A 21,439-nucleotide genomic window follows, 5' to 3' on the forward strand; every position below is an offset into this window, starting at 1 on the left:
GGTACGAAGCTTCTCTTGCAGACCCCGGACAGAGCCCCTTGCCCGGTGCCGGTCCGATATCTTCGGGGGGGGAAAGGGGGGGGGGGGGGGAAAGGGGAAGGAAGGGAACAACAGAAACCGGGGAAAGGAGGGAAAAAGAAAAAAATGGCGAAAAAAAACAAGCGAGCTAAAAAAGCAAGAAAAAAAAGAAAGAGAAGCGAAGCTAGAAGAGCAAGCAAGCAGCCAGCCGGCCAAGCAAGCATGCAAAAAGCCCAGCCCCAAGGCAGGGGGGGGGGGGAAGGACAAAAACGATAGACACAACAAACGGAGCAGGGGACAGAAACCACGATTTGGGATAATAAGCATGAAAATGTCCTGTCCCCACGACATTCCACCCCTTATCCCATATCGTGAACATGTTATTGAACAATGTAAACTTTCTTCTCACTTGCTCCAACCTTCCACACTTACACGTTTTCTTTCATTCTTACTTGCTCAGACCTTCGACACTTTCATATTTCCTTCTGTTTCATGTCTGTATGATCTAATGTACAGACAATGGTGGTCACGCTTAACAAACAATGATATCATCCCACAATCAGATCTCCCTGAGGTACGCAACGGGTTGTCCCATCTTTCTGCATTATCCACCAGGTATAACCTGGTCCTTGAGCAAAGACAATCCCACGAATGGGTTTGCCTGTACTCGAGGCAGGATTAATCCATACTGTCTTCCCCAACAAACCTCTGACATGGGCCACTGGGACTTTATCTCCATCTACTATATTGAGGGACTCAGACTGGGCAGGACCTGCTCGGTTGGTGGAACCTCGAGTGTTAACTAACCAGGTGGCCCTGGCTAAATGCTGCTCCCAGTTCTTGAGAGACCCCCCACCCAATGCCTTCAAGGTGGTCTTTAACAATCCATTGCATCTCTCCACTTTACCTGCAGCTGGTGCATGGTAGGGGATGTGGTATACCCACTCAATGCCATGTTCCCTAGCCCAGGTGTTAATAAGATTATTTTTAAAATGAGTCCCATTGTCTGACTCAATCCTCTCAGGGGTACCATGCCTCCAAAGGACCTGCTTTTCAAGGCCCAGGATGGTGTTACGGGCGGTAGCATGAGACACAGGGTAGGTTTCCAACCATCCTGTGGTGGCTTCTACCATTGTGAGCACGTAGCGCTTGCCTTGGCGGGTTTGAGGCAGTGTGATGTAATCAATCTGCCAGGCCTCCCCATACTTGTATTTGGACCACCGCCCACCGTACCATAGGGGCTTCACTCGCTTGGCCTGTTTGATGGCAGCACACGTCTCACAGTCATGGATAACCTGAGAAACACTGTCCATGGTTAAATCCACCCCTCGGTCTCGTGCCCACTTGTAGGTGGCATCTCTACCCTGATGGCCTGAGGCATCATGGGCCCATCGAGCTAGGAATAACTCTCCCTTGTGTTCCCAATCTAGGTCTATCTTTGACACCCCTATCCTCGCAGCCTGATCTACCTGATGATTGTTTTGCTGCTCTTCATTAGCTCTGCTTCTGGGGACATGGGCATCTACGTGGCGAACCTTCACAGGTAGTTTCTCTAACCTGGTGGCAATATCTTTCCATTCTTCAGCAGCCCAAATTGGCTTTCCTCTACGCTGCCAGTTAGCCCCTTTCCATCTCTCCAGCCAGCCCCACAGCGCATTGGCTACCATCCACGAATCAGTGTAGAGGTAGAGCTTTGGCCACTTCTCTCTTTCAGCAATGTCCAGAGCCAGCTGAACGGCCTTAAGTTCAGCGAGTTGGCTTGATCCACCCTCTCCTTCAGTGGCTTCTGCGACCTGTCGTGTGGGGCTCCATACAGCTGCTTTCCACTTCCGTTTCATTCCCACAATGCGGCAAGAACCATCAGTAAAAAGAGCATACCGTGTTTCTTCTGCCGGCAGTTGGTTGTATGGTGGTGCTTCTTCCGCTCGTGTCACTTCTTGTTCTTCTTCATCAGCGAGACCAAAATTCTCACCTTCAGGCCAGTTTGTAATTACTTCCAGAATCCCAGGTCGATTCAGGTTTCCAATACGGGCACGCTGTGTGATGAGAACAATCCACTTGCTCCATGTTGCACTGGTGGCATGGTGGGTAGAGGGAGTCTTTCCTCTGAACATCCACCCCAGCACTGGTAGTCGGGGTGCCAGGAGGAGTTGTGCCTCCGTGCCAATCACCTCCGAGGCGGCTTGGACTCCTTCATAGGCTGCCAAAATTTCCTTCTCTGTAGGAGTGTAGCTGGCTTCAGACCCTCTATAGCTTCGACTCCAGAATCCTAATGGTCGGCCTCGAGTCTCACCAGGCACCTTCTGCCAAAGGCTCCAGGACAGGCCATGGTTCCCGGCTGCAGTGTAGAGCACGTTCTTCACATCTGGTCCTGTCCTGACTGGGCCAAGGGCTACAGCATGAGCAATCTCCTGCTTGATCTGGGCAAAGGCTTGCTGCTGTTCAGGGCCCCAGTGGAAATCGTTCTTCTTGCGGGTGACCAGGTAGAGAGGGCTCACAATCTGGCTATACTCCGGAATGTGCATTCTCCAAAACCCTATGGCGCCTAGGAAAGCTTGTGTTTCCTTTTTGCTGGTTGGTGGGGACATAGCTGTGATCTTATTGATGACATCGGTGGGAATCTGACGCCGTCCATCTTGCCACTTCACTCCAAGGAACTGGATCTCTCGAGCAGGTCCCTTGACTTTGCTCTTCTTGATGGCAAAGCCGGCTTTCAGGAGAATCTGGATTATTTTCTCTCCTTTCTCAAACACTTCTGTTGCCGTTTTCCCCCACACAATGATATCATCGATGTATTGCAGATGTTCTGGAGCCTCACCCTCCTCTAATGCAGTTTGGATCAGTCCATGGCAGATAGTGGGACTGTGTTTCCACCCCTGGGGCAGTCGGTTCCAGGTGTACTGCACGCCCCTCCAGGTGAAAGCAAACTGAGGCCTGCATTCTGCTGCCAGAGGAATGGAGAAAAATGCATTAGCAATATCAATAGTGGCATACCACTTCGCTGCCTTGGACTCCAGCTCATACTGGAGTTCCAGCATGTCCGGCACAGCAGCGCTCAGTGGTGGTGTCACTTCATTCAAGGCACGATAGTCCACCGTCAATCTCCATTCCCCTTCAGATTTACGCACAGGCCAGATGGGGCTGTTGAAGGGTGAGTGGGTTTTGCTAACCACCCCTTGGCTCTCCAGCTCACGAATCATTTTGTGGATGGGGATCACGGCATCTCGATTCGTTCTATACTGCCGGCGATGCACTGTCGAGGTCGCAATTGGCACGAGCTGCTCTTCTACCCTCAGGAGTCCTACTGCAGATGGGTTTTCTGTCAGTCCAGGCAAGGTGTTCAATTGCTTAACATTCTCTGCCTCTACAGCAGCTATGCCAAAAGCCCATCTGAGTCCCTTTGGGTCTTTGTAATAACCGTTCCGGAGGAAGTCTATGCCCAGAATACACGGAGCCCCTGGGCCAGTCACAATGGGATGTTTCTTCCACTCCTTCCCAGTCAGGCTCACCTCAGCTTCCACCAGGGTCAGTTGTTGTGATCCCCCTGTCACACCAGCAATGGAAACAGGTTCGGCCCCCACATGTCCCGATGGTATTAGAGTACACTGTGCACCAGTATCCACTAAAGCGTCATATTTTTGTGGTTCTGATGTGCCAGGCCATCGGATCCACACCGTCCAAAAGATACGGTTTTCCCATGCCTCTACCTGGCTAGAGGCAGGGCCCCTCTACGCCTGTTTATCCTTCTTTCCTGGGGCATATGTCTTGGAGGTTCCCTCAAGGGGATCAGACATGTCATCATCATCATCATACCTGGCTGTTCGGCTACGGGCAACTGGGGCTGCTTTCCTTTTCTTACCTTCCTTCAATTCACGCACTCGTTGTGCCAGAACAGCAGTAGGCTTCCCATCCCATTTCCTCATGTTTTCTCCAGACTCACGTAAGAAGAACCACAACTCAGCTCGTGGGGTGTACCTTCTCTCCCCAACAAGGGAACGTCTGCGTTGGGTACCAGGGCCTCTAATTTGTACAGCTGAAATTTGGAGGAGGTCTTCCTTAATCTCTTCCCTGAGTTTCTTGCTGCTTTTCTCTATTTTGTCTTCTAGTTCCTGCAGTCGTGTTTCCACAGCTGCAATTCTGGCATGAGTCGGGCCATGTACAGCATCCGCATATGCCCGAAGTTTCTTCGCCATATCGAGTACAGTCTCATATACCTCCTCCCGCTTCATTATTGCTAGCGCAGAAGCATATTCAGGTGGCCCAAGTCGCACCAGTTTCCTCCACATTACAGGTGTGCATGGTACAAAGTCTGGATTCCTAGTTGTTACATCGTCTGAAAAAATGATCTCCACCACTGCCATCTCCCTCAGGCGTTGGATCCCCTGTTCTATGGTCTTCCATCGTGTCTGCTGAACATAGAGGTCATCGGCACACAGATATCTCTGTGCCACGCTGTCCAGGACCCGTTCCCAGAGGCTGTGAGGGCTAGCCCCCCTCATCATGCCTTGGTCGATGACGGGATCATGTGACAGGGATCCCAAATGCCTCGCTTCAGTGCCATCCAGAATGGTAGCCTCCCCTGCCGCATCCCAAAGGCGGACCAGCCAACTAATTATAGATTCGTCGGGCTGTCGCCGATAATCCTTCCTTAGGCCTCGAAGGTCCTTCAGGGAGAAGGAATCAATAGTGGCCTCTGATCTTGTGCCAGTTGCTCTGACTCCTGATTTTATGTCAGGAGGTGTTGAGGGTCCTTCTCCTGCATCGTAATCATCATCATCCTCCACTGGTCGGTCAGTCTTATCTGTACACTTTCCACTTCTTGTACTAGTAGCAACAGCCCTTGGCTGAGGCTCACTGTCTGATTTAACTGCTGGCTTCGAGCCTGGGGTGTTAGCTGCAGCCTGAGTAACTGGGATAGCTGCTGATTTATCTCCCTGCCCCCCTGCCTCTGTCTGCTGCCCTACAGTATCTAGCAGGGTACGATAAGCATATGCCAGGGCCCAGCTCACTGCAAGGATCCTTTTCTCCTTAGGGTTATCCTGGCATTTCCCTTTCAGGTACTTCGCCACCTCAGCCGGGTTCTGAATTTGTTCAGATGGAAAGTCCCAGTCTACCGGATCAGAAAACTCCCTTAAAATTTGGCCCATATCCTCCCATTTCCCACACCACTCAGGACTTTTTACCCTTGGTTGTACCCCTAAATCAGGGGTCTCACCAGCCCCTCTAGAAATTTCAGCCTTCATCTTATATAAACTGTAGACAGTATAGAGCAAGGTTGTTAAATTAAATAACAGAAAGATGGTGTCCTTGGCAGTCAGGGAGAAGTGATCATTTTCTAATAGAAATGTAAACAATTCGGAGGAGGAAAAGGAAAACAAAGGCTGAATAACCTCCTCCCCCATAACAAATTTAACACACAGCCGCAACCACGAATTATACATTCCTGGAACCGATAACAACATTTTTATAAGCCCCTTGCAAAATATCACACCCAAGCCCAGCCCGATGAATATTCTGGTTAGTGCCCCTCTGCTACAAAAGCTACGTATTAGGGACAATACCGGAGCTATTTCTGGATGAGAAAATAACCCCAGTGACCATAAGGCTATGAAAACTTCAAAGAACCCTAATGACCAGAGATAGAGGCAGGCTTTCACTCCAAATGACATTACAACTTTAAAAGGAGACATACCAATATTTCCACAAACAGTTAAAGCCAAAAAATATTATTAGAGTAAAGCTTTTTCCACTTTGTCCTTTTCCCCGTACGGGCCACCAAATTATTTGAACTGGTTTAGGACAAATTAGGGAAAATATCTCCAAAGGAGCCCCCTATAGGAAACAAAACCCTCCGCACCTTCCCCCCTCCCCACCACTGGGTTCGGGAAGAATTTCTTCAGAGGGGAAGTGGAAAAAGCTTGTTTATTAAAGAACAACAAAAAAACACTCCCAGCACAAGAGAAATAGCCCGAGATGGCAACAGATGTTTCACCAGTCCAAGGGGTCGAGCCGTTTCTCTCTTCGCTGCGGAGGGTACGAAGCTTCTCTTGCAGACCCCGGACAGAGCCCCTTGCCCGGTGCCGGTCCGATATCTTCGGGGGGGGGAAAGGGGGGGGGGGGGAAAGGGGAAGGAAGGGAACAACAGAAACCGGGGAAAGGAGGGAAAAAGAAAAAAATGGCGAAAAAAAACAAGCGAGCTAAAAAAGCAAGAAAAAAAAGAAAGAGAAGCGAAGCTAGAAGAGCAAGCAAGCAGCCAGCCGGCCAAGCAAGCATGCAAAAAGCCCAGCCCCAAGGCAGGGGGGGGGGGGAAGGACAAAAACGATAGACACAACAAACGGAGCAGGGGACAGAAACCACGATTTGGGATAATAAGCATGAAAATGTCCTGTCCCCACGACATTCCACCCCTTATCCCATATCGTGAACATGTTATTGAACAATGTAAACTTTCTTCTCACTTGCTCCAACCTTCCACACTTACACGTTTTCTTTCATTCTTACTTGCTCAGACCTTCGACACTTTCATATTTCCTTCTGTTTCATGTCTGTATGATCTAATGTACAGACAATGGTGGTCACGCTTAACAAACAATGATATCATCCCACAATCAGATCTCCCTGAGGTACGCAACGGGTTGTCCCATCTTTCTGCATTATCCACCAGGTATAACCTGGTCCTTGAGCAAAGACAATCCCACGAATGGGTTTGCCTGTACTCGAGGCAGGATTAATCCATACTGTCTTCCCCAACAAACCTCTGACATGGGCCACTGGGACTTTATCTCCATCTACTATATTGAGGGACTCAGACTGGGCAGGACCTGCTCGGTTGGTGGAACCTCGAGTGTTAACTAACCAGGTGGCCCTGGCTAAATGCTGCTCCCAGTTCTTGAGAGACCCCCCACCCAATGCCTTCAAGGTGGTCTTTAACAATCCATTGCATCTCTCCACTTTACCTGCAGCTGGTGCATGGTAGGGGATGTGGTATACCCACTCAATGCCATGTTCCCTAGCCCAGGTGTTAATAAGATTATTTTTAAAATGAGTCCCATTGTCTGACTCAATCCTCTCAGGGGTACCATGCCTCCAAAGGACCTGCTTTTCAAGGCCCAGGATGGTGTTACGGGCGGTAGCATGAGACACAGGGTAGGTTTCCAACCATCCTGTGGTGGCTTCTACCATTGTGAGCACGTAGCGCTTGCCTTGGCGGGTTTGAGGCAGTGTGATGTAATCAATCTGCCAGGCCTCCCCATACTTGTATTTGGACCACCGCCCACCGTACCATAGGGGCTTCACTCGCTTGGCCTGTTTGATGGCAGCACACGTCTCACAGTCATGGATAACCTGAGAAACACTGTCCATGGTTAAATCCACCCCTCGGTCTCGTGCCCACTTGTAGGTGGCATCTCTACCCTGATGGCCTGAGGCATCATGGGCCCATCGAGCTAGGAATAACTCTCCCTTGTGTTCCCAATCTAGGTCTATCTTTGACACCCCTATCCTCGCAGCCTGATCTACCTGATGATTGTTTTGCTGCTCTTCATTAGCTCTGCTTCTGGGGACATGGGCATCTACGTGGCGAACCTTCACAGGTAGTTTCTCTAACCTGGTGGCAATATCTTTCCATTCTTCAGCAGCCCAAATTGGCTTTCCTCTACGCTGCCAGTTAGCCCCTTTCCATCTCTCCAGCCAGCCCCACAGCGCATTGGCTACCATCCACGAATCAGTGTAGAGGTAGAGCTTTGGCCACTTCTCTCTTTCAGCAATGTCCAGAGCCAGCTGAACGGCCTTAAGTTCAGCGAGTTGGCTTGATCCACCCTCTCCTTCAGTGGCTTCTGCGACCTGTCGTGTGGGGCTCCATACAGCTGCTTTCCACTTCCGTTTCATTCCCACAATGCGGCAAGAACCATCAGTAAAAAGAGCATACCGTGTTTCTTCTGCCGGCAGTTGGTTGTATGGTGGTGCTTCTTCCGCTCGTGTCACTTCTTGTTCTTCTTCATCAGCGAGACCAAAATTCTCACCTTCAGGCCAGTTTGTAATTACTTCCAGAATCCCAGGTCGATTCAGGTTTCCAATACGGGCACGCTGTGTGATGAGAGCAATCCACTTGCTCCATGTTGCACTGGTGGCATGGTGGGTAGAGGGAGTCTTTCCTCTGAACATCCACCCCAGCACTGGTAGTCGGGGTGCCAGGAGGAGTTGTGCCTCCGTGCCAATCACCTCCGAGGCGGCTTGGACTCCTTCATAGGCTGCCAAAATTTCCTTCTCTGTAGGAGTGTAGCTGGCTTCAGACCCTCTATAGCTTCGACTCCAGAATCCTAATGGTCGGCCTCGAGTCTCACCAGGCACCTTCTGCCAAAGGCTCCAGGACAGGCCATGGTTCCCGGCTGCAGTGTAGAGCACGTTCTTCACATCTGGTCCTGTCCTGACTGGGCCAAGGGCTACAGCATGAGCAATCTCCTGCTTGATCTGGGCAAAGGCTTGCTGCTGTTCAGGGCCCCAGTGGAAATCGTTCTTCTTGCGGGTGACCAGGTAGAGAGGGCTCACAATCTGGCTATACTCCGGAATGTGCATTCTCCAAAACCCTATGGCGCCTAGGAAAGCTTGTGTTTCCTTTTTGCTGGTTGGTGGGGACATAGCTGTGATCTTATTGATGACATCGGTGGGAATCTGACGCCGTCCATCTTGCCACTTCACTCCAAGGAACTGGATCTCTCGAGCAGGTCCCTTGACTTTGCTCTTCTTGATGGCAAAGCCGGCTTTCAGGAGAATCTGGATTATTTTCTCTCCTTTCTCAAACACTTCTGTTGCCGTTTTCCCCCACACAATGATATCATCGATGTATTGCAGATGTTCTGGAGCCTCACCCTCCTCTAATGCAGTTTGGATCAGTCCATGGCAGATAGTGGGACTGTGTTTCCACCCCTGGGGCAGTCGGTTCCAGGTGTACTGCACGCCCCTCCAGGTGAAAGCAAACTGAGGCCTGCATTCTGCTGCCAGAGGAATGGAGAAAAATGCATTAGCAATATCAATAGTGGCATACCACTTCGCTGCCTTGGACTCCAGCTCATACTGGAGTTCCAGCATGTCCGGCACAGCAGCGCTCAGTGGTGGTGTCACTTCATTCAAGGCACGATAGTCCACCGTCAATCTCCATTCCCCTTCAGATTTACGCACAGGCCAGATGGGGCTGTTGAAGGGTGAGTGGGTTTTGCTAACCACCCCTTGGCTCTCCAGCTCACGAATCATTTTGTGGATGGGGATCACGGCATCTCGATTCGTTCTATACTGCCGGCGATGCACTGTCGAGGTCGCAATTGGCACGAGCTGCTCTTCTACCCTCAGGAGTCCTACTGCAGATGGGTTTTCTGTCAGTCCAGGCAAGGTGTTCAATTGCTTAACATTCTCTGCCTCTACAGCAGCTATGCCAAAAGCCCATCTGAGTCCCTTTGGGTCTTTGTAATAACCGTTCCGGAGGAAGTCTATGCCCAGAATACACGGAGCCCCTGGGCCAGTCACAATGGGATGTTTCTTCCACTCCTTCCCAGTCAGGCTCACCTCAGCTTCCACCAGGGTCAGTTGTTGTGATCCCCCTGTCACACCAGCAATGGAAACAGGTTCGGCCCCCACATGTCCCGATGGTATTAGAGTACACTGTGCACCAGTATCCACTAAAGCGTCATATTTTTGTGGTTCTGATGTGCCAGGCCATCGGATCCACACCGTCCAAAAGATACGGTTTTCCCATGCCTCTACCTGGCTAGAGGCAGGGCCCCTCTACGCCTGTTTATCCTTCTTTCCTGGGGCATATGTCTTGGAGGTTCCCTCAAGGGGATCAGACATGTCATCATCATCATCATACCTGGCTGTTCGGCTACGGGCAACTGGGGCTGCTTTCCTTTTCTTACCTTCCTTCAATTCACGCACTCGTTGTGCCAGAACAGCAGTAGGCTTCCCATCCCATTTCCTCATGTTTTCTCCAGACTCACGTAAGAAGAACCACAACTCAGCTCGTGGGGTGTACCTTCTCTCCCCAACAAGGGAACGTCTGCGTTGGGTACCAGGGCCTCTAATTTGTACAGCTGAAATTTGGAGGAGGTCTTCCTTAATCTCTTCCCTGAGTTTCTTGCTGCTTTTCTCTATTTTGTCTTCTAGTTCCTGCAGTCGTGTTTCCACAGCTGCAATTCTGGCATGAGTCGGGCCATGTACAGCATCCGCATATGCCCGAAGTTTCTTCGCCATATCGAGTACAGTCTCATATACCTCCTCCCGCTTCATTATTGCTAGCGCAGAAGCATATTCAGGTGGCCCAAGTCGCACCAGTTTCCTCCACATTACAGGTGTGCATGGTACAAAGTCTGGATTCCTAGTTGTTACATCGTCTGAAAAAATGATCTCCACCACTGCCATCTCCCTCAGGCGTTGGATCCCCTGTTCTATGGTCTTCCATCGTGTCTGCTGAACATAGAGGTCATCGGCACACAGATATCTCTGTGCCACGCTGTCCAGGACCCGTTCCCAGAGGCTGTGAGGGCTAGCCCCCCTCATCATGCCTTGGTCGATGACGGGATCATGTGACAGGGATCCCAAATGCCTCGCTTCAGTGCCATCCAGAATGGTAGCCTCCCCTGCCGCATCCCAAAGGCGGACCAGCCAACTAATTATAGATTCGTCGGGCTGTCGCCGATAATCCTTCCTTAGGCCTCGAAGGTCCTTCAGGGAGAAGGAATCAATAGTGGCCTCTGATCTTGTGCCAGTTGCTCTGACTCCTGATTTTATGTCAGGAGGTGTTGAGGGTCCTTCTCCTGCATCGTAATCATCATCATCCTCCACTGGTCGGTCAGTCTTATCTGTACACTTTCCACTTCTTGTACTAGTAGCAACAGCCCTTGGCTGAGGCTCACTGTCTGATTTAACTGCTGGCTTCGAGCCTGGGGTGTTAGCTGCAGCCTGAGTAACTGGGATAGCTGCTGATTTATCTCCCTGCCCCCCTGCCTCTGTCTGCTGCCCTACAGTATCTAGCAGGGTACGATAAGCATATGCCAGGGCCCAGCTCACTGCAAGGATCCTTTTCTCCTTAGGGTTATCCTGGCATTTCCCTTTCAGGTACTTCGCCACCTCAGCCGGGTTCTGAATTTGTTCAGATGGAAAGTCCCAGTCTACCGGATCAGAAAACTCCCTTAAAATTTGGCCCATATCCTCCCATTTCCCACACCACTCAGGACTTTTTACCCTTGGTTGTACCCCTAAATCAGGGGTCTCACCAGCCCCTCTAGAAATTTCAGCCTTCATCTTATATAAACTGTAGACAGTATAGAGCAAGGTTGTTAAATTAAATAACAGAAAGATGGTGTCCTTGGCAGTCAGGGAGAAGTGATCATTTTCTAATAGAAATGTAAACAATTCGGAGGAGGAAAAGGAAAACAAAGGCTGAATAACCTCCTCCCCCATAACAAATTTAACACACAGCCGCAACCACGAATTATACATTCCTGGAACCGATAACAACATTTTTATAAGCCCCTTGCAAAATATCACACCCAAGCCCAGCCCGATGAATATTCTGGTTAGTGCCCCTCTGCTACAAAAGCTACGTATTAGGGACAATACCGGAGCTATTTCTGGATGAGAAAATAACCCCAGTGACCATAAGGCTATGAAAACTTCAAAGAACCCTAATGACCAGAGATAGAGGCAGGCTTTCACTCCAAATGACATTACAACTTTAAAAGGAGACATACCAATATTTCCACAAACAGTTAAAGCCAAAAAATATTATTAGAGTAAAGCTTTTTCCACTTTGTCCTTTTCCCCGTACGGGCCACCAAATTATTTGAACTGGTTTAGGACAAATTAGGGAAAATATCTCCAAAGGAGCCCCCTATAGGAAACAAAACCCTCCGCACCTTCCCCCCTCCCCACCACTGGGTTCGGGAAGAATTTCTTCAGAGGGGAAGTGGAAAAAGCTTGTTTATTAAAGAACAACAAAAAAACACTCCCAGCACAAGAGAAATAGCCCGAGATGGCAACAGATGTTTCACCAGTCCAAGGGGTCGAGCCGTTTCTCTCTTCGCTGCGGAGGGTACGAAGCTTCTCTTGCAGACCCCGGACAGAGCCCCTTGCCCGGTGCCGGTCCGATATCTTCGGGGGGGGGAAAGGGTGGGGGGGGGGGGGGGAAAGGGGAAGGAGAGGGAACAACAGAAACCGGGGAAAGGAGGGAAAAAGAAAAAAATGGCGAAAAAAAACAAGCGAGCTAAAAAAGCAAGAAAAAAAAGAAAGAGAAGCGAAGCTAGAAGAGCAAGCAAGCAGCCAGCCGGCCAAGCAAGCATGCAAAAAGCCCAGCCCCAAGGCAGGGGGGGGGGGAAGGACAAAAACGATAGACACAACAAACGGAGCAGGGGACAGAAACCACGATTTGGGATAATAAGCATGAAAATGTCCTGTCCCCACGACAGCATGGTAAGGCCAGGGAAGAAAGTGATGCATTTTCACTGGTCCTAAAATTATGAGCCAGACAGTGAGGTGATAGGAAGGGGCTACCTTTATAAGGATCCTTATGGTGCACAGCACGCTGGATGGAAAATGCCAAAGATGCACGTGCAACATAAAGCAGTTACAATTTTTATATGTTTAGCAAATTAGCATAACTGACAAGAATCCCCAATTAGAAACCTAAGTGATAAAGTAATTCCTCCCTGGTTCTACTCTTTTCTGAATCCCACCCCCCTTCCCCTTACATAGGAACTAATTTTGTTTATGAAAATATGTCTCAGAGAGCTGGTTTAAACCTTGGCTTCACAGACAATCAAACCTTGGACCCGAGCGCTTGGAGCCACTGGGAATTTATTTTGTCTTTCTGTCTAATAGAATAAGTAAAATGCTAGCTGCAAATACAATAATAGGCTACAGAGCTACAAATATATATGTAAAGAATATAGAGAATATAGAAAAGCAAAAAGGACAAAAATCAATTCAGCATCAAAAGGAGTAGGCAGGTAAAGGCAGGGGATGGGTATGAAAAGTAATGCAAGGGAAGGGAGGGCTAGGCAGGGCAAGGCAAAGCAAGGCAAGGCAAGGGGTGGGTTTGCAAGGCAAGGTAAGAGAGAAATAGGCAAGGTAATGAGAGTCATTGGATAAGCAGGCAAGGCAAGGCCAGGAGAAAATGGACATCAAGGTGGCCTATGGAAGGAGCAAAGCAGTACGAGACAATTGAGTGGTAAGAAAGGAAAGGGGAAGGACACAGTGGTTGATAAGGCAATGCAAATTTGAGGAGGAGGAGAGGAGAGAGGAGAGGAGAGGAGAGGAGAGGAGAGGAGAGAGGAGAGGAGAGGAGAGGAGAGGAGAGGAGAGGAGAGGAGAGGAGAGGAGAGGAGGAGAGGAGAGGGATATGCAAAGGTGATGCAAAGCAAGACGGGGCAGAGCAAGGCAAGGGGTGGATTTGCAGGCAAGGTAATGGAGTGATATGTAATGAAAGGTGTCTTGGTTTGAAAAGACAGGTGTCTGCTTAAGGAAGGAAGGAGCCTCCCCTGAAATGGAAAATGTAAACCCCCTCCCTCCTAATTATTATGATTTTGAAATTAAAATGCTTTCAGGCAAAGATATGGGAATAAGAATAACAGTTCTTTACTAGTGAAAACAACAAAAAAAAAAAAAACCAAACTAATGTAATAGTACAAACAAAAAAAACCCTACTGTCAGAGTCAGAATGTGACCTGACACCCTGTTAGGGTGTTGGTTGCAGTCCATTTGAATGGTGGTTGCAGTCCTCCTGGAATGACAGATGTGGTTCTGTTGAAGCAGTGATCCTGTAGAAGGGTGTAGTTTTCCTCTGAAGGTCCAGAGGTGGTGTAGATGGGCCTGGTCTTCCTCTGGGAATCCAGTGGAGAAGAAAGCTGCTCCTCTGGGAATCCAGTGGGAAACTACTGCTTGTGGTCTTCCAAATCTCTGATTATATCCAGGTAGGAATGCTTGGCTCCTCCCTCTGGGCGGAGCATCTCACAATGGGATGATGCAATTTTTATCAGTCATGTAGTGAGATTCAATGGCCCATTAACAGAAGATATCTCCCCAGAGGGAGGATTGGGTTGTGGAAGAGATAAAGAAAACTGCCCAATTAAGAGAAGATAACTGTCCCCACCTCTAACAGAGGAATAGAATACCCCTATTTCCAAACTAAGACAAAGGCAAGGAAAGGCAAGGGAGTTATAGCCAATTCAAGGCAAAGCAAGGAAAGTACAGGCAAGGCAAGGGGAGTGATACACAAGGAAAAACAGGTCAAAGGAAGGCAGGACAAGCAAGGTAAGGCCAGAAAAGAAAGGAGAAGGGAAGTCAAGGCAAGGGATTGGTATGCAACACCATTCAAGGCAAGGTAGGAAGAGAAGGAAAGGAAAGGAAAGAAGGAAAGGAAGGAAAGGAAAGGAAAGGAAAGGAAAGGAAAGGAAAGGAAAGGAAAGGAAAGAAAGGAAAGGAAAGGAAAGGAAAGGAAAGGAAAGGAAAGGAAAGGAAAGGAAAGGAAAGGAAAGGAAAGGAAAGGAAGGAAAGGAAAGGAAAGGAAGGAAAGGAAAGGAAAGGAAAGGGAAAGGAAAGGAAAGGAAAGGAAAGGAAAGGAAAGGAAAGGAAGAAAGGTGGTGAATGGATCTGTGAGGCAATGCAAAGTTGAGATAGGCCTGGCAAAGGCAAGTCAAAGGCAGGGGAAAGGTATGCAAAGCAAGGTAGGCAAGGGAAGGAAATTAAGTGGAAGGTAAGGCAAGTCAAGGGCAAGGACACAGCCGGGGGGGGGGGGGGGGGGGGGGAAGGCAAGACGAGAGAGCTAGGAAAGGCAAGACATGTCAAAGGGAGAGGAATGCAAGGTGAGGCAAGGCCAGGGAAGGGAGGGCTAGGCAGTTAAAGGCAGGGAACGGGTATGAAAGGCAATGCAAAGCAAGGCAAGGGAAGGACACGAATGGCAAGGGAAAAGCAAGCTCTGGTAGGAATTCAAGGCAAGACAATAGAGTGGTAGGCAAGATAAGGCCCAGAAGCTGTAGGCAAGGCAGGGCAGAGGAAGGCAAGGCAAGTCACTTGCAGGGCAGTAAAGTGATTTGCAGAAACAAACTCCACAACTTTTGTGAAAGTTGTAAAGCCAGTATGTTTATTACAGCGCTGGATGCATGTGGGACTTGTTCTCTTAAAAATGACATGCATACTTTTGGGAACTCCAGACCTCTTTTTATCCACACTCTCAAATACATATGCATGCAATTTTACAATAGGTTTTATACATATTTATTTTACTGATTTTGCGTGTGACATTTGCTGTTAATTCTTTTTTATCAGAGAAAATTCCTGGGTCAGAGTATTTTCTTTTATAATATTTCATAACAATCTTTTTGTTTGTTTCCCTTATCTTTCTTGTCTTTCAGCTGCAGCAATTTCTCTGCACATAGGCTTTTTACGAGGACAGGCAGTTAGACTAAACAGCTATGTTTTTAAGCTACAGACCTAATTTAAAAATGTACATTTCACTTAAATCAAAATGGATTTTTACTCTGGAAAATTTCTATTCTGTCTCATTTTTCTTCCTTTCTTAAAAATAAGTAATTTTTTTTTTACTTAATGCAAATTCTTATGATTATAATGTCTCTTAATGCTTTATCATGTACGTTTGATAAAGAGGTTAACACAGCTACTCGCTGTAGTATTCTCCAATTCTAAATTGGCAATATAAAGGATAACTTTAAACTTACTCCAACTAATATTAATAAAACTACAATGGGATGACATAACTTATTAAAGATTACATTTGTAGTTGGTGACTATCTAAAGATTACATCTTACTAGTGATGATCTGCATTTTGTTTTATTCTTTGCAGAATTTTGTTTATTTCTTTTGTATCATGTTGGACAGTAATTAGGGTTTTTTCTTTGCTTTCTTGGATTTCTTTCAAGATTTCTAGTATGTCTTGGTGTTTAATTAATTGCTTTACTAATGTAAGGTCCATTCTAATAGGAGTTGGTGATAGTTTGTGATGCATTTTGTAATTGGTTTTAATCAACTGGTGGGATGTTACTGGGTCCAAATACAAAAAATCACACTTGATAATCTTAACAAAATTACAAATACAAAAGTTAGAATGATTTCTACTAGACAAAATAACATTGTTGTTATCAATTTTTACAGTAGCACAAGCAGTTTTCAAGTATATACAACTTTTACTAGTATATATGAGTACAGTTTTTGGATCAGTGACTGGATGAATCTTGAAGTTGCAAATACTTTGTTTGGTGTCTAGACATACATCTTGAGCATTAATAGTATTGCTTTCACAAATGAATCTTAGTTGTTCTGTAGTAATACAGGATTCTTTTGTCTACTGGAGATTTCTGTTTCTATTGGCAATAAGAGCATAGAGGGGTTTGATGAGTAGTCCATAATTATAAACTTACAGCTGGCACCACCCTGGCATGCCTAAGAAGGTTCAGAGTTCCTTTATTGTCTGGGGTTTCGGGGTTTGGCATATGGCTTCTTTGCAAGCCTGCCCTAAAGTCTGTTGCCCAGCACTGACCTCGTACTCCAGGTAAATTACTTTCTGTTTCACTACTTGTGCCTTTTTCTTTGATACTCTGTATCCTTGGAGTCCCAGGAAATTCAAAAGGCTTACTGTCTAGGCCACACATTTCTTTTGTCCACGTACTGCAATAGCCTTCCTACTTCTTGTAGAGCTTCCCAGGACTCTAGATCTTTTGCAAGTTGCTCCCCCAAACAGAGTAGGGGAATTTTTGGAATTTTTGAAGCCTTGAGGCACATAGACTATGTGAGCTGGGTTTTGCGCCCGCTTTTAGGGCTTTCTATTAGAATGCACAAATTTTCTGGCTGGCTTTGTGGATAGGGAGGCAAAAGAAGGGCATCTTTGAGGTCTAAAATGGTAAACCAGGTTAGCTCAGGTGTCAGAAAAGTTAGTAAAGCATATGGATTTGCTACCACAGGATATAAATTTTCTGTTACTTTATTGACAGCCCTCAAATTCTGTACTACCTGATATGACCCATTAGATTTCCAAACGGGTGAAATGGGGAGTATTGAAATCAGATTGGCATTCTTTCAATAACCTTAACTGCAGAAAATTTTCAATTATTGGGCTGATTCCTTCTTTGTCTTTTTTTTTTTTTTTTTTAGGGGGCATTGCTTAATTTTCACTGGTTGTGTCCCTTCGTTAAGCTTAATTACTATGGGGGAGGCATTTTTCACCCTCCCTGCTACATTGGAGGCCCACACCTTGGGAAATACTTGACTTAATATCTCTTTACTGATTTCTTTCTTAATTTCAATGGCTGTTAATGTTAAGCTTAACACCTTTATGTACTTTTGATCATTTACCTCTAGAGTAACTTCTCTATTTTTGAATGTAATGGTTGTTTGTAACTGCTCTAACAAATTTTTCCCTAAAAGTGCCTTTGGAAAAGTGGGCATATACAAGAACTTATAAATACCCTATTGTTTTCCCAATTTATACCTTAAAGGTTTGCAAAAATATGCCTTTTCAGACTGGTCAGTTGTTTCCTACACTATAATATAATTATTCTTCACATGTACTAAAGCTTTTTTAAAACTGAATATATGGCCCCTGTATCAACTAAAATTCCACTCTTTTCCTTTCTTCTGGTCTCACTGCCTCTCAAAGAGGGGTCTGTTATCTCCTAGTTCTGGATGAAATTGGACTGCCAGGAGGGGGATGGGTGCAAATTGGTATAGTTTTGGAGCTTGAATCCTCTTCCCTTTTGAGGAGTTCTTCTTTATCCTCCCTTACCTTAGGAGGAGCCTTTAACAAATCATATGTACTCATTTTGCAAGTTGTAATCGTTTTGCATTTCAGCATGATAAACTTGTCTGATTTCATACATTGCTATCTTACACTACATGCTGAACAACATGCTTGATTTACTTTCTCTTTGCTTTATTTTCTTTTTCAAGAGCTAACACCAGTGGGTCAGAGGGAGCTTTGAACCCACAGTTACTCTGCCATTCTGGGTGATTTTTTAAGGTGAAAACCATATCATCATACGAGACTTCATCTTATTTGCTTTCCAGTCTTAAAACAATATGGTCCAGTCTTCACTGCAATAAGGTATTATAAATCTTTTTATTTTCTGAGATGCCCCTACTGGCGGCTTTCTCCCAGTGAGCCCCTCCTAAAGGGGCTAGTTCAGGAACTTCTTTCTTTTTGGTTAGTTTCTATTATCTCCTTCTCCTTATACTACCTTGTTTCCACTCAAGTCTCACAGTGTCTTTTCTCAGTTTTTCTCACACACAGACCTCCAGGTGGCAGGTATCAGATGCGATCTTCCACACATAACCTTTAAGATCTCAGATTCTGAATCGGCTTGATCAGGAACCTTCAATTTACACTTGGGGGCCTAGAACAGCAATACTGTCACTTCTCACAAACTCTGTATTGCACACAAGGTGCCAGCCTCTCAGTGCACTAAAAACTCCTGGGAATTGCCTGCAGGCTGTTCCATTTATCACTTCGGTGTTTATCACTTAACTTCTATGGCGGGCTGCTTTCAGTCCAGACTTACTATATTACCAGCTGAAGTCCGATAAAGCTTTTTTAAATGAACTCATTCATCTCTTCTATCTAAACTCTGTTTTACAAAATCTCAGTTTTTTCTAGTTCTCTTCCTGCACAATCTAATTAAAGCATTGTTTCTACTGACACTTACTTTACTGCCTTGCAAGAGGCTACGCCTATTACAGCAAAAACTTTGATATGCCCACAAATATAGACACATACACCTCGCCCCTTATCTCAAATTTACGAATCAGGGCTTGAATTGCGGGGGGGGGGGGGGGGGGGGGGGGGGAATTCCTGGAATTCCTTTAATTCATTTTACCACAGTTAAACATAAATCACTATACTGTAGTTCTTCTGTGTAAAATGCTACACTTGTTGCAAACAAAATCTTAAAATCTCCACAAACACAACCATACAATCCTGAGAATAAATTTACCACAATGCAGGGGAAGAACCACACAAACTCACTGGGAAAGGGGATATCTCTCAAAGTGCCCACTTTTCTCAACACAACACAGCATACAATACTTCAGCATTTACCTACATCAGCTTTTTCTTGTCGTTACACACTCTGGACACAATCAAAATAACAGCACACAGTAAAATTCCAGGGATCAAGTCCAAACTACTAGGGCAGAGGAATCTCCTGAGTTCGTCTAGTCATGGTTAAAATGTGCACAATCTACACAAATCACTACCTTTAAACACAATAAATGTCCTTACCCACATTTCTCCACCTGTTCTACTACTCTGCAGGGTACTCCCTGCCCTCACAGCCTGCCCCAGCTGGTGCCTCAGGCCTCACTCGGCTGCTTCAGCCACGGGTAGAAACCTCTCCACACGGTAGGTATACTCACTTGATCGCTCTCTTTTGTACACCATGCACTCACACAATTACAAACACACTAACATTAACCACACAATGCATTAACCTTACAATGTCCAAACACCACAAACACACACAGGTTCACTCGACCCACCCCCAGGGTCGCTAGCAGTTGCTCTATCGAACAATGAACTCCGTCTCTAGTCTAGTTGCTCTATTGATTGGTCCGCCTGCAGGCACAGGAACGAGGCTGAGCACTCAGATGTCTCTGAGTGACTTATTCAGCAGTCCTATTTCTCTCCTCCGGGGCCCTTTGATATACATACCGTATCTTTCCGCACACCAGCAGGTCCTTGTCTGTCTCCGCAGGAGGCAAGCTGAGACAAGGGGAGCTCCTCCGGGAAAATCCCAAGGTGCGCCTCAGGAGGTCCGTCTTCCCCTCTGCCCTTGCGAGGACAGAGATGGTCTCCTGGCTGGCTTGCCAAAATGATTTGCAGAAACAAACTCAACTTTTGTGAAAGTTGTAAAGCCGGTATGTTTATTACAGCACTGGATGCATGTGGGACTTGTTCTCTTAAAATGACATGCATACTTTTGGGAACTCCAGACCTCTTTTTATCCCACTCTCAAATACTTATGCATGCAATTTTACAATAGGTTTATACATATTTATTTTACTGATTTTGCACATGACATTTGCTGCTAATTCTTCTTTATCAGAGAAAATTCCTGGGTCAGACTGTCCTGTCTTATAATCTTTCGTAACAGTCTCTTTGTCTGCTCCCTTTATCCTTGTCCTTCAGCTGCAGCAATTTCTCTGAGCATAGGCTTTTTACGAGGACAGGCAGTCAGACTAAACAGCTATGTTTTCAAGCTACAGACTTAACTCAAAAATGTACATTTCACCTAAATCAAAATGGATTTCTACTCTGGAAAATTTCTATTCTGTCTCAAAGGCAAAGCAAGGGACAGGGAAGAAAGGGGGTAGGCAAGTCAAGGTGGAGGATGAGTAGTAAAGCAATGCAAGGGAAAGGAAAAGTAGACAGGGCAAGGCCTGCAGTGGGTTTGCAAGGCAAGACAAGGTTGAGGGAGGCAAGGGAAGGCAAGTCAAAGGAGAGGCTTGCAGGGTAAAGCAGGGACAGGTTAAAAAAGTAGGAAAGTTAAGGCTGGTGATGGGTGAGTAAAGCAATGCAAAGCAAAGGAGTGGTAGGAGGGGCAAGGGAAGGAGATGTGTCAGTAAGGAAACGCAAGACTGGGGAAAGAAAGCCAAGGCAAGTTAAAGAAGGAACAGGCAAGCCAAGGCAAGGGCAGGAAAAAAGGGATAGGGCCCTGGGAGGTCAAGGCCAGCCAGACCCATCTGTCCTGACAGCTTTTGTCTGGGAACAATCATTGGATGTATTCAATTTTTCAGGTACAATCCAAATTTCAGCCATGGGGTCCTGGATGAGTGTGGATATGACAGTCTGGTCAGAAAGAGAGAAAGCTAGATAAGCTTTCCCATGAATCAGTCTGGGAAGCTTTAGGGAGCTGGAGAGAAAGAATGACAATCAAATGGTAAACAATCTGCAGGTGGTGTTTTTAACAAGTTGTTTTTCTCATAAAGAGGGTGTATTCTTAATTAGCCAATCATGTGAAATGTGTTGATTAAATGACCAATCAGGTCCACCTGTAGCAGACCAGGATCTAAAAGAAGAGGTTTCAATAAACACAGGGCTGCTTCTAGCCTCTAGCCTTCTGATCTGAGTCTGTGTCATTTCTGACTCAACTGTGACAGATGAGAATGACAGTTATTTTCCATAGGAAGGAAAACACGTAGCCCAAGTGTTACAGGTGCAGATGGGAGGCAGCCCAGAGGAGGTCAAGGCCAACAAGATCAGTATGTCTTGGCATCTTTCATCTGAGGCCAATCCTTGAATGTGCCTCTCACTTTCCTTGCCTTGTAAATGGAATTTACTTACCTTGCCCTGCTGACCTGATGTCTTAGGTTACAGTGAAAGATGTAACCAAAAGTATGTATTCTATCACCATCTCCGTAAGCTGTTAA

At 46.5% G+C, this 21,439-nt stretch overlaps 1 long non-coding RNA gene across 1 annotated transcript in view; it reads right to left on the reverse strand.

Moving 5' to 3' along the window:
- The window catches only part of LOC135288970 (uncharacterized), a 35,929-nt gene extending 15,959 nt beyond the window's left edge, over positions 1 to 19,970 (reverse strand). The window contains exon 1 of the long non-coding RNA XR_010351773.1: positions 19,722 to 19,970. This is a non-coding gene — a long non-coding RNA (uncharacterized LOC135288970). The remainder of the gene's footprint in view (positions 1 to 19,721) is intronic.
- Positions 19,971 to 21,439: the final 1,469 nt, after the last annotated feature.

This window comes from Passer domesticus, chromosome W (assembly GCF_036417665.1).
Source record: "Passer domesticus isolate bPasDom1 chromosome W, bPasDom1.hap1, whole genome shotgun sequence".
NCBI classification, from domain to species: Eukaryota; Metazoa; Chordata; class Aves; order Passeriformes; family Passeridae; genus Passer; species Passer domesticus.